Genomic DNA, 18,619 nt, shown 5'->3' on the forward strand with positions numbered 1-18,619 from the left:
TCAGCACAAGTAAAATTAGTGATCTTTTTAAATACAATTAAGTTTATGCTGTGAATTATCTTAAAACATTATTTTCCTTAGTCAATGATTAAACTTGCTTTTATTATTTTAATAGGAAATTTTAGAACCCCTAATATCTCCTCATTGTGAATTTCTGTATTCCCAATACATCACTAACATAGAAATGCTCAAGGATTTTGGATAAAACATTTAAAAGTTCAAGAAAGAAAATACAATTTCTTATACTCATATTCAATCAATAACATATAATCAGAATACTTCTAAAATTTAAGATTATTTGACAACTGTTACAAACATCATTCGCAATTTGCATATAACTATGACAAATAAACTTTACCATATTTTCAGGATAAACTGTGTAAATAAAATATACCATCAGGATTATTTGAGGAGGGAGTCAGCAAGCTGACTCCACAATAAAGGTGCACATGACCAAGCCTGACAAGACCCACATGCTGGAAGAAGGGAACCAACTCCCACAAGCTGTCCCTGGTACCTGTGCATCTACACACATACACATACACACACACACACACACACACACACACACACACACACACACACACACACAGAGTCATTTTTAATTAAAAAAAAAAACTTCACACTGCTGAACTTTCATTGACAATATTACAGTCAATGTCTACCAGTAATGTTATACAGATACCACCATTTTTAAATCAATAAATTTGAAAATAATAAGAAAAATCTAAAGATCTTTGCTGATATGAAAGACAATGAGATTATCTGCATCCACAGTTAAATAATTTGGAAGACATATGTCAAAACATTGCTAGTAGGTGTAAGAGGTCATTTTCTTTTTAGCAAATTAAAACAGAAGATGAAAGGGTCAGATAGTCACTCCTGAGACATTAAGTAGTAGTTAATACTAGAAGAGAAGGCAACAATTATGTAACACTTACTATATCCAAGACACTTTTTTTTCCTTACATGAGTCTACACAGTTAACTCTCAAAATCCTTAAGTTCACTCTTCCTTTCTAGAAGAACTGAAACAAAACAACTTGTGCAAGACACAGTTAAGTGGAACGTGGGATCTGACTCCAGGCTGTCTCTAGAATCTGGACCCTTGAATGGTATATAAACTCTCCAGTAACACGTGCTGAGGTGAAAACTGTTTTCAGGGACCTCCCAGCGTATCAAAGGCTCACAGATTGTGCCCCATTGTTATTAAGACTCATCTCTAACACTGGATCACTCTTCTTCAAGCACTCCTGCCTTGATGCTTGATTAGTTCTGTTGGTTTTCCTTTTGATCTTTTCAACAAAAATTTATTGGACACATATCATAAGCCAAGCATTATTCAAAGACCTGAGGATAATGCGATGAACAGCAGATCAGTATAGCCCTGCTTTCCTGTTTACTCTTTAAAAAGAAAGAAAACTACATGAAATACTGCAAAAAGTTCCTATCTGTTTAATTTCAGTGGTGAATAGTCTGCTCCATCCATGACTTAGTGTATCTTTGGTCTGTCTGAAATGTCTCAAGGATTTAGAATTCTCAGTGGAGACTAGCAGACGAATGCACGCAGGGAAGAGAATGGGAGAGGACGACAGGAAGGGTCGGGGGAAAGAAGCAAAAAGGGTAAGGAGAAGAAAGGAAACGAGGAAAGGAACCAAAGGGCAGACGGTAAAGAGTGAGCCCCTCCTAACTTCATGTTCCACACGAGAGCTACATGTCTTAAGTATGTTATTACCCATTAACAAATTCTCTCTCAGTGTTTCCTACTTTTTACTGCCTAGTCAAATAGCATGGATTAAATGAAGCATGTGTCGTGGACACAAACCGTTTTCACTGTTCAAGGCTAGGAGCATTGTTCTTTTTGTTTAATTGAATGTAGGTTAACTTGAAACTGGTCTGTAAACACATTAAACTATATTCATGTTCATAAAAAAAACAGCTACCAAGTTCAGTTATATTCTAAGGTTTCTATTTCAATTTCAATGAAACAGTTTCTAGGTGAGCACTGGCCACTGATAAACTAGGCCTGCATTTCGAAAGTGTATTAGACCAGTCCCTCTCTCACTGTCGCATCTGTTTACTATTAGGTCTTTTAGAGCATAATTCTACATATGCAGGTCAGATGATGTTTATGCCCCGAGTTATGAAAGAACCACCACCAAGAACTCAAGCTCCGATGGTATGCTGCTGAGTACCTAATGCTCACCAAGTGTGTTAGCTAAATATGCACTTTACAAGAACTACTGCTAAATCACTAAAAACCTCATTAACCATACAGTTCTCATCACTGTTTTACAGTTATGAAAGACAATTCAGTTCATAAATGAAATGGTGGGTCTAGAATCTGTACTTGGATCAGACACCAAAACTGGTTTTTTTTTCTAATCTAGTAGCTTTACACAGATTAAAGTTTATAGTCTCTAGTCATTCAAGAAAATATCAGAAATACTATCTGCTATAGTATGGATGTATCCCCAAAATTCATATGCCAAAATTTAATGGCCAACGTAACATTAAGAGGTGGGGCTCAAAAGTAATATGTCATACAACGCAGACCCTTCATAGATGACTAAGGTTCTTACGAAGGGGTTTGATGAGGGGGCCTTTCTCTTCCCACAGCATTATCCCTCCTTCACTCCTCTGCACCTTCTACCATGTGAGAATGTAAAAGGGAGGCCCTGACCAGATATTAAATGCCAATGCCTTGACTACAAACTTCATCTCCAGAACTGTAAGAAATAAATGCCTGTTCTTTATACTAGACTATGGTTTTGTTACAGCAGTATAAATGGACAAAAACACAAAAGTACCCATGCCCTGCTGCACAAGTGGACGTATCTTCCCAGGCCAGCTGTCGCAGCTCACAGGGTCCACAGCTGGGTAAGACTGCTATTTTTCTCCTCCACTAGCATGCACAGCACCTTCCAGCAATACAGAAGCTAGCCAGGAAATGATGGCGTTTCCAGGTCAGGACCAACTTGGTTTTCCCATCTCCTATGGCTCAAGTATGTGCTGTCTTCCACAGCAGGGTCTTACCACCAAGTTGTGGAGGGGAACTAAGAGCAATGGTAATAGTCTGTAATATAGGGACTAGAGGACCCTACTGACCATCAATTCAAATAGAGGCAACACATACCTGTCTCTGGGCTTTAGTTGATAACCTATAATACCCAGGGGAAGCATGGTCCTCCCATTATAGGGAACCTCATTTAATCTCCTTTTATGTATGTAAATGTCTATGTTTTAAAAAGCCTCTACAGTAATGTTTCCCTATGGCTTTGTCAAAGGCCATTAGTGCCAGCCATCCCTCCTCATACTCTCTCCTCTATCCGGCCCTGCCATCTCCCACCCCACTGAGCACTCCTGTTCCATTATTCCCCTTTCCCCTTCACACCGCCTGCATTCTATCCCACTTCCCTCACATCCCAAGCCCTGCGATGGGCCCTAACTAGTGTTCTGCCTTCTGTGGGTACCACCGCAATGGATGTTATGGGAGTAACCAGCCACTTTCTGACTGGATTTAAAGCCTGTGCTACAAGATGAAACTCATACCTTGTACCAAAAATTGTGCCAAAACCATGGGACTGCTTAGGCCATAGGTCCTAGGGGAGAACCTAATACTGTTATTCTCCTAAATGGATATAGTAATAAACTGCCTCCTCCTAAGTTTTATCTTCCTACCCATAGATTATTACATCTCCCAACCCTCATCAGAGAAGCTTCTTTCTACAGTAAAGGGCAATGACTACAAAGACCCACAACTCGTCAAGCAGCAGAGAATAAGGGGCTGGAGAGCGCCCACTTGCAACCCTCTCCCCACAAGGTTTGGGGATCACATTGGAAGAGGGGAACAGAAAGATTACAGGAGCAAGGGCTCGCGGGTGTCTGCAGTAGACAGTATCTGCCAGACATGACAGCACTGCTGCACATTTGAACTGAGGGCAGCTGTGGCTGCCGGCACAAGACCTGCACAAGGTCAACCAGCCAGAATCCCAGCACAGACAGGGGAGGGGCTCGTGAAACGCCTGCCGCCCCAGCTGAAGAGCTGTGGGCAGCTGATGGCTGCTAGGGGAAGGAAAGTAAGATTTCTTCAGGGATGCAAACTTTGGGAGACTGCCAGTGCTCCAGCTGATGGTCCTACACCCATGTACACACAAGCAGCACTAAAAGGACTCGGCGTTTTTTTAAAGGAACACACGAAGTAGTAGGGAAAGTGGAGGGAGAGGTTAGCTAAGAATTGTAGGGGAGTGAGAGGAAAGTAGATTTGATCAAAATGCATTAAATGTGTGCATTAAATTCTCAAACAATAAATACTATTTTTAAATGCAAAAACAATCCATGGTTTAACATCAGTCACATGTGTGATCCCTGAGGATTAAAAACCAGTGTGTACGACAAACATTCAGGCTTGGCATCTGGCAAGCTGAGCATCCTTCAATGTAAAAGTAGACAAGTCACTGTGAAGGAACCAGTTATTCCTTTTTTTTTTTTTTTTTTTTTTTTTTTGGTTTTTCGAGACAGGGTTTCTCTGTGTAGCTTTGCGCCTTTCCTGGAACTCACTCTGTAGCCCAGGCTGGCCTCGAACTCACAGAGATCCGCCTGGCTCTGCCTCCCAAGTGCTGGGATTAAAGGCGTGCGCCACCACCGCCCGGCCAGACCCATTGGGAACTAATAATGAACTATCTCTTTACATGGAAAAAAATATGTATAAATGGTAATTCTGTACCTCAGCCAGCCCATATTAAGTACCAAATAGTAATTTATTAACTATTCCTAACTACAGTTTAGAAATATAGGAAAATATATGAGTTGTGCATAAATATATATATATATTCTGAGTTCCAGGCTATGGTCATAGGAAATTTTCTGTCTCATTTCTCATGAGAACAAGGATTTCATGGCAGCCTTACAGAGGGGCAGTTTTTCAGCAGCAGAATCAAAATTTAAGAACAGTGACAAGAAAAATCAATGGTTCCTACCAGGGAAGGTGGCATTCCTCCACAAAGTATCATTCACTTCCTAAGTAATGTGAATAAAGCAGGAGAAAGGTTTCCACACTGGCAATTTCTATTCTACAGAGTACTTAATTCTATGGTGCTTACAAGTCAAAGACTACACCACAAGTTAATTTAATGTGCTACAGAAAACATATCTTTAACTTTGTCTACTTACAATTGGGAACACAAAACTAAAAATACAATGTTAAAAAGCCAATTTGGCATATTTATAGTTTAAATTATTAACTAACACATGAAGTCACAAATGCTACATTTATTTGGGGCAGAAAAATCTATACTGTCAAATTAATTAAGTACTGTTATAAACCATGTTGGTAAGGTATTCTCACCCAACAATTAATATATATACTCCATGCATTTGATTTTATAATATTAAATAAAATATGATTAGAAAATCACTTTAAGAAAAATTTATAAGCCCAATGAGAACAGTAATAATAATTACAGCAATGGTCTATTAGGTGTATGCAATTTAACAGCTACAATGTTGATATATTTAAATTATTCCATTCAAATCTCAATAATTCTATAAGTTGGCTATCAATCCACTTTATACCTACAGATGCAAAGTTTAATAATTTATTCATTTTATTTTATGAATAAATTTTATTTTATGTGTGTGACTATGTGTGTATATATGTACACTACTTACATGCAGGTACCAAAGGAGGCTAAGAGAGAATGCCAGAACTCTTGGAACTGGAGTTACAGGCTGGTGTTGGGAGCCAATCCAGGGTCCTCTGTAAGAGCATCAAGTGTGCTGAACCACTGAGCCATCTCTCCAGCCCCTAGTAAGTTTTTATATTCAAAGTTACACAACTCAAGTAAGGAAGAACAGGTATGCTATCAAAGCCAGGATCTTACTCATTTCACTACATAGTGAGCACCTAGGAACCATATGTTTGGAGTAGGGGAGTACAAATCAAGGCCTTAGAAAGAGATTCACAGCCTAATATGTACTCAGCAAATATTTATTAAATTTAAAAAATTTGCCTAACCAAGTCACAGTATCTAGGGACACACGCCTGAACAATGAAAATACAGCTCACCATAAAAATGAAAACAGTGGCTGCTGCTGGGGAAGGAAGCAGTCATACCTGAGTGCTATTTAAGCTAAACCAGAGTTCTTTCTACTGGTAGTTCCAGTCTATTCTTGAACTAGTACCCTAGTACAGAATAAGCTCCGTGGCTAAGGATTTTTGGAGAAATGACTACTTTCACAGAATCAACAAAATTTCTACAACATAATCCTGGAACAACTTGTCGTACAATGCTATCAGAGGTGAGCAGTGTCATGTTCAAAGAATTCAGAACGTCTTAAAGATGCTCACTGTTCAAAGATGGAACTTTATGAACTTCACTAGCCACAGTAATTGCAGTGAACTAAAATCTAAATATGTCTGACTATGGAAGTTAATGAAATGTTAAAACAAAACAAAACAAAAAAAGCACCTAACACTTCAAACACTCAGGGAATAAATTCACTGTCTTCAACCTTGGTAAATAAAAATTAAGAAGTAAACATTTATTCTCTTTGTGAGTATTACTAGCCAATAATCAAATAAATAAATAGAGTATTCTATGGAAGTATCCTTCTTACAAGGAATAATTTAGAAAATCACCATTTTTCAACCCCACAAAGAATTAATGGATCTTACATCAGAAAGTCATCCAACATCACATGCCTCCTCAGGTTTTACAAACAGATCACATCAATTCTAATCAAATCTGGATTCAGCTGGAAATCTTCAGAGCATACAGACAACAGAGATGCATGTTGAATTATATTATCATATATAATCGGCAAAATTCAGTCTGTGGAAAACTGTAGACCCAGAGCTCAGCAGCTAAATTAAAAGAAAAGGGAGAAAAGCAGGAAGAGAACATGTAGATTAGGAGTTCAAAAGACACCAAATTTAAAAGAAAAAAGTAAGACTAAGTCACAGTGTCTAGGGACACATGCTTGGACAAGAAAAATACAGCTCACCATACAATGCAAGCAGTGACTGCTACTGGGTAAAGGAGCAGTTATGACTGATAGGGCACACAGAAAGCTTGTGTGGGAGCTGACAAGTTCTGGGTAGTTGTTCTAAATGTGCTCACTTTTAATACATGAAGTGAATATTCATTTTGTGTTTTCTGTATTCGTGCTTTGTTATAATTTAAGAGCTTTTATAAAAACACATATAAATAAAAGAACGTCTCAGTCTAACATTCTTAAAATTCCAGCCCTGTCAGACTCTTGCTTTGTGAACCAACATGTTACCTAATACCTGTATACTTCAGTCTTCACATCTATAATATAGGGAAAATAACACTCTGTAAGTATGACCATTGTACAGTTTGAATGCTTACAAGTGTCTATTAAACAGCAATATTTCAATAAATGGTAATTATTATCTGTGCAAAACATGAAGCTATAAACTAGGTGGCCTTCAAAAATTTGACAGCAAATGATTATGCCAATTCTTTGAATATTCACATAGTTACCTTTTAAAGGTACCTAAGTCAGGTATGATGGCACAGGCCTACAGTTCTAGCACTCAAGAGGCTGGGACTACTGAGGACTACTTCAGTCCAGAGAGTCAAGACCAGCTTGGGCAACATAAAAAGACCTGATCCGGAACAAAAAAGTTTTCTGTGTATTAGTCACTTTTCATATAAATCCTTGCAAGCTAAAAACACCAGATAGTACTAACATAAGTTTATTTAGCCAGAAATTACACAAAATGCCTTAAAAGGGAGGCATATATTCAGTTGTGAACATACATTCAATGTTTTAAGTTAATATATGGTTAAATGGTCTTTGGGGGAGAAGCAGGAGTATCCAGCTCTAAAACTTTCAAAACAGTTATAAATTTGAGTGAGTATCCTCACGCTCAGGATACAGACTAGTTCTATCCCCACCACCCCCAAACATCCTGCACTCCCTCTGCTATCACACACTCACTTAACCCCAAACCTGGGGATCTTAGCCCAGTTTGTGCTACTGTAACAGAGTATCTCGGAGGGTAGACTATAAAGAACGTAAGTATACTCGTCACAGTTCTGGAGGCTCAGAGGTCCAAGATTAAAATTCAGTGCTTGGGGCTGGAGAGACACCTCACTGGCTAGAAACGCAAGCTCCCCTCGCAGAAGACCCAGGTTCAATTTCCAACTCCCATGGGGTCCAACATCTCTGGTCTCTGAAGACACCTGTACTTGCATGGATATACCCACACACAGACACATAATTTTAAACATAAAAACTTTTTTAAGTGTTTCAATGCTTGGTGAGGGCCCTTTTTGCTGCACACTAACACAGTGAATGGCAGGGGGGCAAAAGAAGACAAACACTGTCATCCCAGAGGAGAACAGGAGGAGCAAACCTACTTCCAGAAGCTCCTAAGGACATTACTTTATTCATAAGGGCAGTACCAACAGGCCTACCTTTCAATACTGTAGCACTGGAAATGATCTCAATACTAATGTTTGCAGGGGACAAAAACAATCAAACTACAGTGCCAACAATCTGGTCATACTTACAGTTTTGTCGTTTTGTAAATGAAATAGAGACTAGCTTCCTTCACAAAGCATAATGTGTGAGAGTCATCCAAGTTGTTAAATGTACAAATTGTCCATTGCTTTTCATTGTGAAATATTCCATTGCATGACACACCACAGTTTATCCACTCAGGCACTGACATTTGCACTTTCTGGTTTTTGACAATTGTAAACATGTGTTCCATTTCTCTTTGGTAAATACTTAGGGTGGGATTGCTCATTCACATGATGGCTCTGTAAGGAATTTCCAACATCCCTGGAAACTTTTCATTCCCATCAGTAGTACATGAGCATTCTATTCGCTCTCTATCTTTGCCAGCTGGCTACTATCAGAATTTGTTTACCTGTTTCTTTACTTTTGTTATTCTAGTAGTTAGGGAATGATATCTCATTAATTCGCATTTTCTACTAGGTAATGATGTTTATAGACTCAGTTTTTTAAATATATACTACAGTTAATTCTATCTGCCAGAGGACCACATTTAATATTATAGCACTTAGCCTATTAATGGGATGAAATTCTTTCATAAACTAAACTATATTTGATATCTTTTCAGAATCATTTACCACACAAAATTTCAAATTGGCATCATAAGCAATGAACATTTATGCAAAGTTTTTCAATTCATTGAGTAGAAAATGTACTCAAATTCAATTTATACTGAGATTTTGAAAATTTTTCTTAAATTAAGAAAATTAAAGTCTTTTCAACTTCCTTCTTCTCATCTTTTCAAAATCTTTTACAAAATAACCTAATTGTAAAAGGCATTTATTGAGTGTACATTTTGTGTTAGGAACTATACTAAGTCTTAGGCATACAAGTAACAAGATCGTGACCTGGAGGACTTTATATTATTGTGTGTGTGTGTGTGTGTGTGTGTGTGTGTGTGTGTGTGTGTGTGTGTGTGTGTGTGTGTCTGGATATATGCACTTGCACATGAGGGTGTACCACGCATGTGTGCACATGCATTTGAAGGCCAGATGTCAACATAGGGTGTACTTCCTCAGTCAATCTCTATCTTATTTGCATGCCTGTGTGTGAGCTAGCCTGTGGAGGCACACACAGAGGCCTGTGTGTGAGCTAGACTGTGGAGGCACATAGAGAGGCCTGTGTGTGAGCTAGCCTGTGCAGGCACACACAGAGGCCTGTGTGTGAGCTGACCTGTGTGTGAACTAGCCTGCGCAGGCACGTACAGAGGCCTGTGTGTGAGCTAGCCTGTGGAGGCACATACAGAGGCCTGTGTGTGAGCTAGCTGGTACAGGCACATACAGAGGCCAGAGGCTGAGGCAGGGATGTCCTTCTCAGTGGCTGTCGACCTTATTTGGTCTCTCACTGTTCAACTAAACTAGCTGGCCAGCTAGCCTATGGGATCTGCATGTCTTTGCCCCTCCAGAACTGTTGTTATAGGTGTGCACCACTACACTCAGCAATTTACATGGGTGCTGGGGATTCAAACTCAAGTCTTTGTGCTTAACAGCAAAGAACTTACCCACTATGCCATCTCCCCAGCCCTGCACCTTGGTTTCCTTTTTAAATTTATCTTATGTGTATGGGTGTTTCACGTGCATATATGCCAATGTACCATTTGTGTGCCGGTGCCCAGAGGCCAGAAGAGGATGTTGGATACTCTGGAACTGAAGTTACAGGTGGTTGTGAGCCATCTAGGTACTGGAGAGGTGACTCAGCAGTTAACAGTACTTGCTGCTCTTGCAGAGGACTCAGGTTCAATTCCCAGCACCCACATGTTCAAGGCCAGCCTGGCTACATACATAGTGAGTGGGAACGGAAAAAAGAAAAGAAAAAAAAACCCTTTAAATTCTGAAGCGGGGGCAGATAGACAGAGAGAGATGGGGAGGGGAGGTGCTGCACTGCTCAGGCTGACCTCAAACTCAAGCAATCCTCCATTTCAATCTCCTTAGTAGCTGAGGCTATATACACATACCACAGCGGCCAGTATAAAAACTATGTATGATAAACAGCATGATGTCTTGACATATATACACATCATAGGATAATTAAATCAAGCTAGTTAATACAGTCATCTCATATATACATCTTTTTATATATATTAAGACTATTTAAGGGGCCAGGGAAATATCTCCACAGATAAAGTGCTTGCTGTACAAGCATGAATGAGAACCTGAGTTCGATCCCTGGCATTCACATAAAAACTGAGCGTAGCAATGTCCCTGTGTAACCCTAGCACTGGGGGGTGGGGGGTGGAGACAAAAGGCTCCTGATGGCTCAATGGCCACCCAGACTGGCTGCAATGGTAAGCTCATGGTTCAGTAAACATGCTGTCTCAAAAAGTAAGATGGAGAAGGGATTAAGAAAGACATCGTGATGTCAACCTCTAGCCTTCACATGTATCTGCAGAACAAGCATGCATACAAAACACACACACACAACACACAACACACAACACACACACACACACACACACACACACACACACACACACGTACATAGGTATATACTACACACCAAAATAAGGCGGGAGACTATTTAAGAGCTGCTCCCAAAACCACTGTTCAAGTATACACCAATTGTAACCAAATAGAATAAATAGAATTATAATGCTATATCTCCATATCCAGAACTTATCCTAAAACTTTGTACTCTTTAACATCTCCCCATTTCTACCACTCTAGCCACTAAACACCACCTTTCTAATGCTCTGCATCTGTGAGTTTCACTTTTTCCAATTCCATGCATGCATGAAATCATGCAGTATTTGTGCATGCCTTGCTTATTTTGATTACCACGAGGTCCTCCAGACTCAAGAAGGTCAGTTAGACCTAAGGATTTCACCTAGGATTTATTCAAGTACATTTTATTTGAGTAAGCTGCATTTTCAAAGCTCTACATTGGATTGACACAGGCCTGATATGGAGGCAACTTTGGTTGGGATGGCAAGTCCAAATTAAGACCTTTACAGATCCAAGTACAGAAAATAATCTTATCCCTCCTTATTAAATTCCAAATAAAAACAGTATTAAACAACTAAGATTATGTTACTCAAAAAACATCCTATCTCTTTCCTGATTACACTGCAGTGGGGTTTTTAAATATTAAATGGTAAATGTTTACATTTTTGTTTCACAAGTAGTAATCAACACTGAAATAAACAGAGAAGTACAAGCAGTTTACATTCCTACTAAGAGTGTATAAAAGCTGTTTTGTTTTTCTCTACATCCTAACTAGCATTCAATATTTTTTTTCTTTTTTAATTGGTTGAGGGGAAGAGTAGACACAAGTTCATGTGTGTATTGAGGCAAGGGTTGACCAGGTGTCTCCACCTTTATCTTTTTTGATGAGTTTTACTTTATGTGAGTGACTACATGTATGCATGTGCACCACATGCATGCTTGGCGTCCTTGGAGGCCACAGGAGGGACTCTGATTCCCTGGAACTGGATTTATGGCAGTTGTGAATCACCATGTGAGTGCTAAGTGTTGGACCTGGGTTCTCTCCCCAGAGGAGAAAGTATTCTTAACCATTGAGCCCTATCTCCTCCCACTTCCACCTTGAGAAGAGTCTCACTGAACCAGGAGCTTACCATTTTGCTAGACTAGCTGGCCAATGAGCTCCAGGGATCTACCTGTCTCTACATTCCCTACACTCCAGTTATAGACCTGAGTAACCATACACAGGTTTGGTTTGGTTTTTCATGGGTGCCAGAGACCAGAACTCAGGTCCTCATGATAGCCACTTTACTTGCTAAACCATTTCTGTATTTTTTTTTTTTTTGCTTTTTTAAAGGCAGACATTATTCTAACTAGGATGAGAATGTAGTTCTGATCAGTGTTTCCCTGGTGACTAAAATGTTGAACACTTTTTCTCATATGTATTGGTCACATACTTCTTCTTAGAAGTGTCTGTCTGGATCATTTCCCCCCTTTATTGACTTGTTTAACTTCGTGTCAATTCTTGCTCTTATGTCCTAAGCAACTGGAATTTGGGGGTTTTGTTTGGGTTTGGTTTTGGGTTTTGTGACAGGGTTTCCCTGTGTAAAAGCCCTGGCTATCCTGAAACTCATTTAGTAGACCAGGCTGGTCTTCAACTCACAGAGATCCACCTGCCTCTGCCTCCCAAGTGCTGGGATTAAAGGTGTGCGCCACCAAGCCTGTTGCTACTGTTCTACTCAGGAGGTCATCACCCGTGTCATCCCTTGAAGTGGTTCCTGTTTGTTTTCCTAACAGCTTCAGAGTTTGGGGTTCTATATGAAGGATTTTCATGCATTTTTAGCTTATTCTTGTACAAAGTGTAAGAAAGGGACCAGTTTAAATGTTCTCATGTGGATACTCAGCTTTCCCAGCCCCGTTTGCTGAAGGAGTGTTTGGCACCTTTGTAGAGGACAAGATGACTAGAGCTGTCTATAAGAGCTTATTTCTAGATCTACTACTCCATGGGCCTGTGTGCACTGATTTTCTACCAACACCACACTTGTCTTTGTCACTGTACACCTGTAGTACACTTTGCAACCAGGTATTATGATGTCACTATTTCTCCTTTGGCCCAGGACGGCTTTGTGCTTTCATGAGAGTTTTATGGATTTCTAGTTGTCATTACAGTTGTGGTGGGAGTGTTATCGAATGTGCATATCACTTTCAATAGTATGATCATTTTAACAATAATAATCCTCCCAGTCCATAAACATGGAGGTCTTTTCACCTCCTGTGTCTTCTTCAGTTTCTTTATTTTTGATATTATAGAAATCTTTCACCTGTTTAGATAGGTTTATTCCTTCAGATTTTTTTTTTATTAAGGGAGTTTTATTTTTGCTTTCAGCTATTAAGAATGGGATTATTTTTCTGATTTCTTCCTTAATAAGTTAGTTATCGGTAGAAAAGTTAGTTTTTATATGTTGATTCTGTATGCTGCTACTCTGCTGGAAATGTTTGTGAGATCTGAGTCTTCTGGGAACATTCAAGGTCTCCAAGGTATACAATTACATGATCTGCAAATAGAGATCATTTGACTTCTTCCTGTTCTATTTATATTCCTTTTGCTACTTTCTCTTTTTAAAGATCTTTTTACTTTATTTAATGCATATGAGTGCTTTTGCAGCATGGTGTCCACAGAGGTCAGAAGATACCCTGGAACTGGAGTTAAGGTTGTGAGCCACCAGTGGTACTGGGAACCAAACCAAACAATGCTCTTAGCCGCTGAGCCATCTTTCCAGCCCATACCTTTTTCTTTGTTGTTGTTGTTGTTTTGGTTTGGTTTGATTTTTTTTGTGTTACTACTCTGGCTAAAATTTCAAGTGAACTCCCTTGACTCATACTTGATTTTAGAAGAAAAACTTTGCTTCTCTCACCAAGATGATGTTGTTTATGGGTCAGGTATATACTGCTTTTACTAAGGTATGACCCTTCTATAGCTGTTTCTTCAGAGCTTTTATCATGAGGAATATTTAATTTTATCAGAGGCTTTTTCTAGCTTTATTGAGATGATCAGTGATTTTTCTTGATTCCACTTATTTATTGATTTGTATGCTGAATGATCTTTTGCATTTCTGGAATGAACTAATTTGACCAGTATGAATGATCTTTTTTAATGTGCTGATGGATTTAATCTATAACTTAATTTAATCCTGATGTTTCTTGACTTTTTTTGGTCTGGATGATCTGTTTATGATTGTAGAATGATGTTAAAGTCACCCACTATTATTGTACTGATGTCTTATCTCCCTATTTTTATCTAGTAGTGCTTGTTATATGAAATTAGGTGCTCCAACATTGGTGCATATTTACAATCATATTGTCTGATAAATTGCTTCCCTTATCAATATGTAGTGAACTCTGTTCTGTACAGTTTTGACTTGAAGTCTATTTAGTCATATGCAAATATGGCTTGGGGTATCATTTTACACCTTTCTTCTTTCATTCTGTGTATATATTTGCCAGGAAGATGAATTTCTTGCAGGCAGCAAATTGTTAGACCTTGTTTTTTGTTTTAGCTTTTTGAAACAGAGTCTCTCTACATAGCCCTGGTTATCCTGGAACTCACTATGTAGACTAGGCTGGCCTAGAACTCTCAGAGATCTATCTGCCTGCCTTCCAACCTTGGCTATAAAGCCTTTTTTTTTTTTTAATCCCAATCAGCCAGCTAGCATCTTTAAATTGGGGGATTTTAAAACTAATTACATCCAGGATTATTGTTGAAAGTTGCATGCCAGTTCCTATCATGTTGTTGTTTTCTAGTTATTTTAAATAATCTGTTACTTTCTCTCTTACTCATAAAGGTTTCACCGTTTCCTAACTCTCATTTGCTTAACTACTCTTGCTTGTAAACTTAGAAAAGTTTAGCCTATAAATCTTCACCATCATCTATTCTTGTTTTACATGTCTTTTCCCTCTTAATGGTATCCCATAAATCATGTATTCTCATTCTTATTTTTATTACTATCTAATTCACCAATCTTAAAGGCTTGATAGTCTTTCTTCCATTCTTGATCTTCTCTACTGCCAAGGCTTTCAAATGAACTTTTCAGCTGGCTTATCAAGCTTTTCATTTCTAAAACTTGCCTGGTTCTTTTTCAGAATGTCTATCGCTGTACTCCTCTTTCGTATCCTGCGCTGTCTTCTATAATTTATCCTATTGATTTGCATTTTATTTGAATTTCTTTTTTAAGCACTGTTTTGAATTCTCTGTGTGGCATTTCGCCCACATGGACTTAGTTACTAGAGTGAGGCATGTTTAAGGAGTCATGTTGCCTTGTTTCTTCAAATGTGTTATTCTTCTACACGGCTATCTTTCCTACTTTCGTATCAGAACGTATTTAGGGACAGCCTTTTCTTGACTACATGCCCTAAAATGTAGCGTCGAGTTTAATTCCACACAGGCTTTAGAGTGTCCTTTCCTTGTAGCTTCTCTGGCTGTGTCAATGGGTTTTGACATAGCAAACCTTGTCCTGGAGTCAGAGAACTCACTTTCTCTGTCGATCTCACAAGTGTGGGATCTCTTCGGTAGTTCAAGTAGATATTCTGTAAACTGTGAAACAGGGTACTAACTCTCTCTCTGTGGTTACCCCTCGTTCTGTCAGCAATATACAGTCTGATGAGGATGAAAGCCACCTAGACTGTGGTCCCCAGTAGGTGCCACATATACAGTCTCTGTGTTATTTCACCATACTGTTGCTATGAGGCTGAATGTCCAGGAGTAGGTATTCCACACCCCTAGCTATGCTGACTTAAGGTTAGGTTATCAGCTAGGAGCTTTTATTTCCCCAATTCTTCAAGTAAAAATGAAGTTCACACTGGGCTGGGTCATAGATAACGTGAGCTGTTATTTCTCTTAGCTGGACCAGAAGTGTACTTCGGAGGAAGAACAGCCAGCCATGATTGATATGTCAGGTTCAATCCCCAGTACTACACAGAAAAAGGGAAATGAACAACAGGGGCTGGGAACATACTTCAGTGAAAGGTCTGACTAGCCCTAGGTGCAAACTCCAACACCACAAAAAGAAAATAAAAATAAATAAACAGTAACCTGATATAAAAAGAAAGCAAAGTTGGGTAGTGGTGATGCACGCCTTTAATCCCAGCACTCAGGAAGCAAAGGAAGGTGGATCTCTGTGAGTTCAAGGTCAGCCTGGTCTACAGAGTGAGTTCCAGAACAGGCTCCAAAACTACACAGAGAAACCCTGTCTTGAAAAACAAACAAATAAATAAATGGATGAATAAATAAATTCCCTTTATCCCCTTCCTTCCTCCCCTACATGCAGACATCTCCCTTTCTCTGGGTCTACCACTCCCTTTATCCCTCCCTCCTTTATATGCAGACATCTCCCTTTCTCTGGGTCTACCACTCCCTTTATCCCTCCCTCCCTTACATGCAGACATTTCCCTTTCTCTGGGTCAACCACTCCCTTTATCCCTTCCTTTCTAGATGTGAACCCACAATGCTATAGATTGTTTCTGCTAATTCACATATATCCGCTCTTTGGGACAAAAACCTCCCTCATTTATGTGGCTCTAATTAGAATGCCAGTGACAGTTTCCTACAATGGTGAGCCCAGGGACAGCCCTTTTAAGTGCTCAGCTGTCTGAAGCTATGCATCTCTTCTACGGCTGAAGCTTTCTAACATAAGCACAAAAATAAGACTAGAAAGAAATGAAGCCAGGAAATGAAAAGTACCTTAAAAGTATCTAATTTCTTGATCTGGTGTTCCTGGATTGATACAGTACTATTCTTCCTATTTATGTAGCAAATAAATTACCTTTCTGTTTAAGCTGTTTTAAAGTGTTTTTAATGCTTCCTATTTTAAAAGTACCAAATGTTTTGTTTCTCTAGGGAAGCTAAGATAATAAATTGTCTATTTGCTTGTGTGACCTTCAGTTTAGTATTAATGTTTATTAGTATAAAGATAGTAGCCAATCCTGCAATCACAAACATGTGAAATGAGACAGAAGTAAAAGAGAAAATCACACATAAATAGACTAAGACTAGTTACACATTGAAGATTGACTCTCCAAGTAGTCAGGAACCTTCAAATAGCTTTCAATGTAAATTTTAGTCAGTTGTAAGACTTCACAGCAGGTAGCATTTACTTTTCACATCTTACATTGGGCCACTCTACTTTCACTAGGAAATGAGATGTATGTTACTTTGTGTTGCTCTGCGTTTACATGCTCATTCACTTATTTTAACCAATATCTGAAGACAGTCTGATATACAGCATCAGGAAAAGAAACACAGCTGTAGTAGGATTAAGTCATGAGTTAACTCATGTCATACACCTCTAAGTAGTCACTTCCTTTAATATAACAACTCCTACTTGCCACACATTAGTAAAAGTACCTCTGGAACCAGGTGTGGTGCACATACCTATAATCTCACCACATAGTACAGAGGAGAAATATCAGTTCCAGGCCAACCTAGGCTACAGTGAGACTCTACCTCAAAAAGAGAGAAAGGGCTTATGAGAAGTCTCAGTTGGTCAAGTTCCTACCTCACAAGAATGAGGGCCAGAGTTGGATCCCCAGAAACCTCATAAAAAGCCAGGCAGGCATGGTAGCCCCCTATAATGCCAGCACACAGAAAGTATAGATCCTGGAGCAAGCTGGCCATATTGGTCAAAATAGAGAACTCCAGGTTCAATAATTGACCCTCACTCAGTATATAAGGTGGAGAGCTATTGAGGAAGAGCACCCCCATGTCATTCTTGAGACTACACACACACATACACACACACACACACACACACACACACACACACACACACACACACACACACATTGCAAGCATGCATACACCCAAATATAGACACCATACACACTTACATGAAAAAGAAAATTCTCTGCCTCCTCTCCCTCTAGCATAGCAATTATTAAACTATAATTATTTATGTTAGAGTGGTAATGAGACTCTGAGTCATTATACTATAATACGATACAGAAAAGAGCAGATGAAGTAGAGAAACGCTGTAGTAACAGAATACACAGTTGTTTCATACCTGAATGGATCTGATTCCTCTATTATTCTTATTCATTCAGAAAAGATCTGAGTCACTCAAAGATGACTCAGAATTCAAGTATGGGAAATGGGAAGAATAAATCAATAATATAAAAGGGAAAGCTAAGAGGAATAATACATTTTAGAATAAAGAAAATTCAAATATAGTCATGTTGAGCTTGGTGGAAAGACAATCATGTGGCAACTTCCAGGTTGGAAACTGGAGCTTAACAGTATCGGAAGCATCTGAAAAATAATGTTGTCACTAAAGCTAAAGGAACAGGTACCATCCCAAGGAAAAGTAACTAGAGAAAATGAAGGCTGGAGAGATGGCTCGGTGGTTAAGAGTATTGACTGCTCTTTCAGAGAACCAAGGTTCAGTTTCCAGCACTCACCTGACAGCTCACAACTACCTATAACTCCAGTTCCAAAGGATCCTATGCCCTCTTCTGGCCACTAAGAGCTCCTGAACACCTGCATGTGGTAAGCATAAACCCATGCAGGATCACATACACTATACTTTTTTTTTTTTTTAAGAAAACTAAACTAGAGAAAACAAAACTGTTTAAGTCAAATGCAACAAGTTAGCCTTGTAAATG

At 39.0% G+C, this 18,619-nt stretch overlaps 1 protein-coding gene across 7 annotated transcripts in view; it reads right to left on the minus strand.

Moving 5' to 3' along the window:
• Fut8 (fucosyltransferase 8) overlaps positions 1 to 18,619 on the minus strand; it is a 216,961-nt gene that overhangs the window by 182,504 nt on the left and 15,838 nt on the right. The window contains exon 2 of one of the 7 annotated variants that reach the window (XM_052739525.1): positions 6,676 to 6,864. The exons of 5 other annotated variants lie outside the window; for them this stretch is intronic. The gene's annotated coding sequence lies outside the window, so the exon portion shown is untranslated. Of the gene's footprint in view, positions 1 to 5,669; positions 5,783 to 6,675; positions 6,865 to 18,619 lie in introns of those variants that run through there. One more of the 7 variants, XM_052739526.1, reaches the window with a different exon arrangement.

Source organism: Peromyscus californicus, unplaced genomic scaffold (assembly GCF_007827085.1).
Source record: "Peromyscus californicus insignis strain IS unplaced genomic scaffold, ASM782708v3 Scaffold_15__1_contigs__length_86483966, whole genome shotgun sequence".
Lineage (NCBI taxonomy): Eukaryota > Metazoa > Chordata > Mammalia > Rodentia > Cricetidae > Peromyscus > Peromyscus californicus.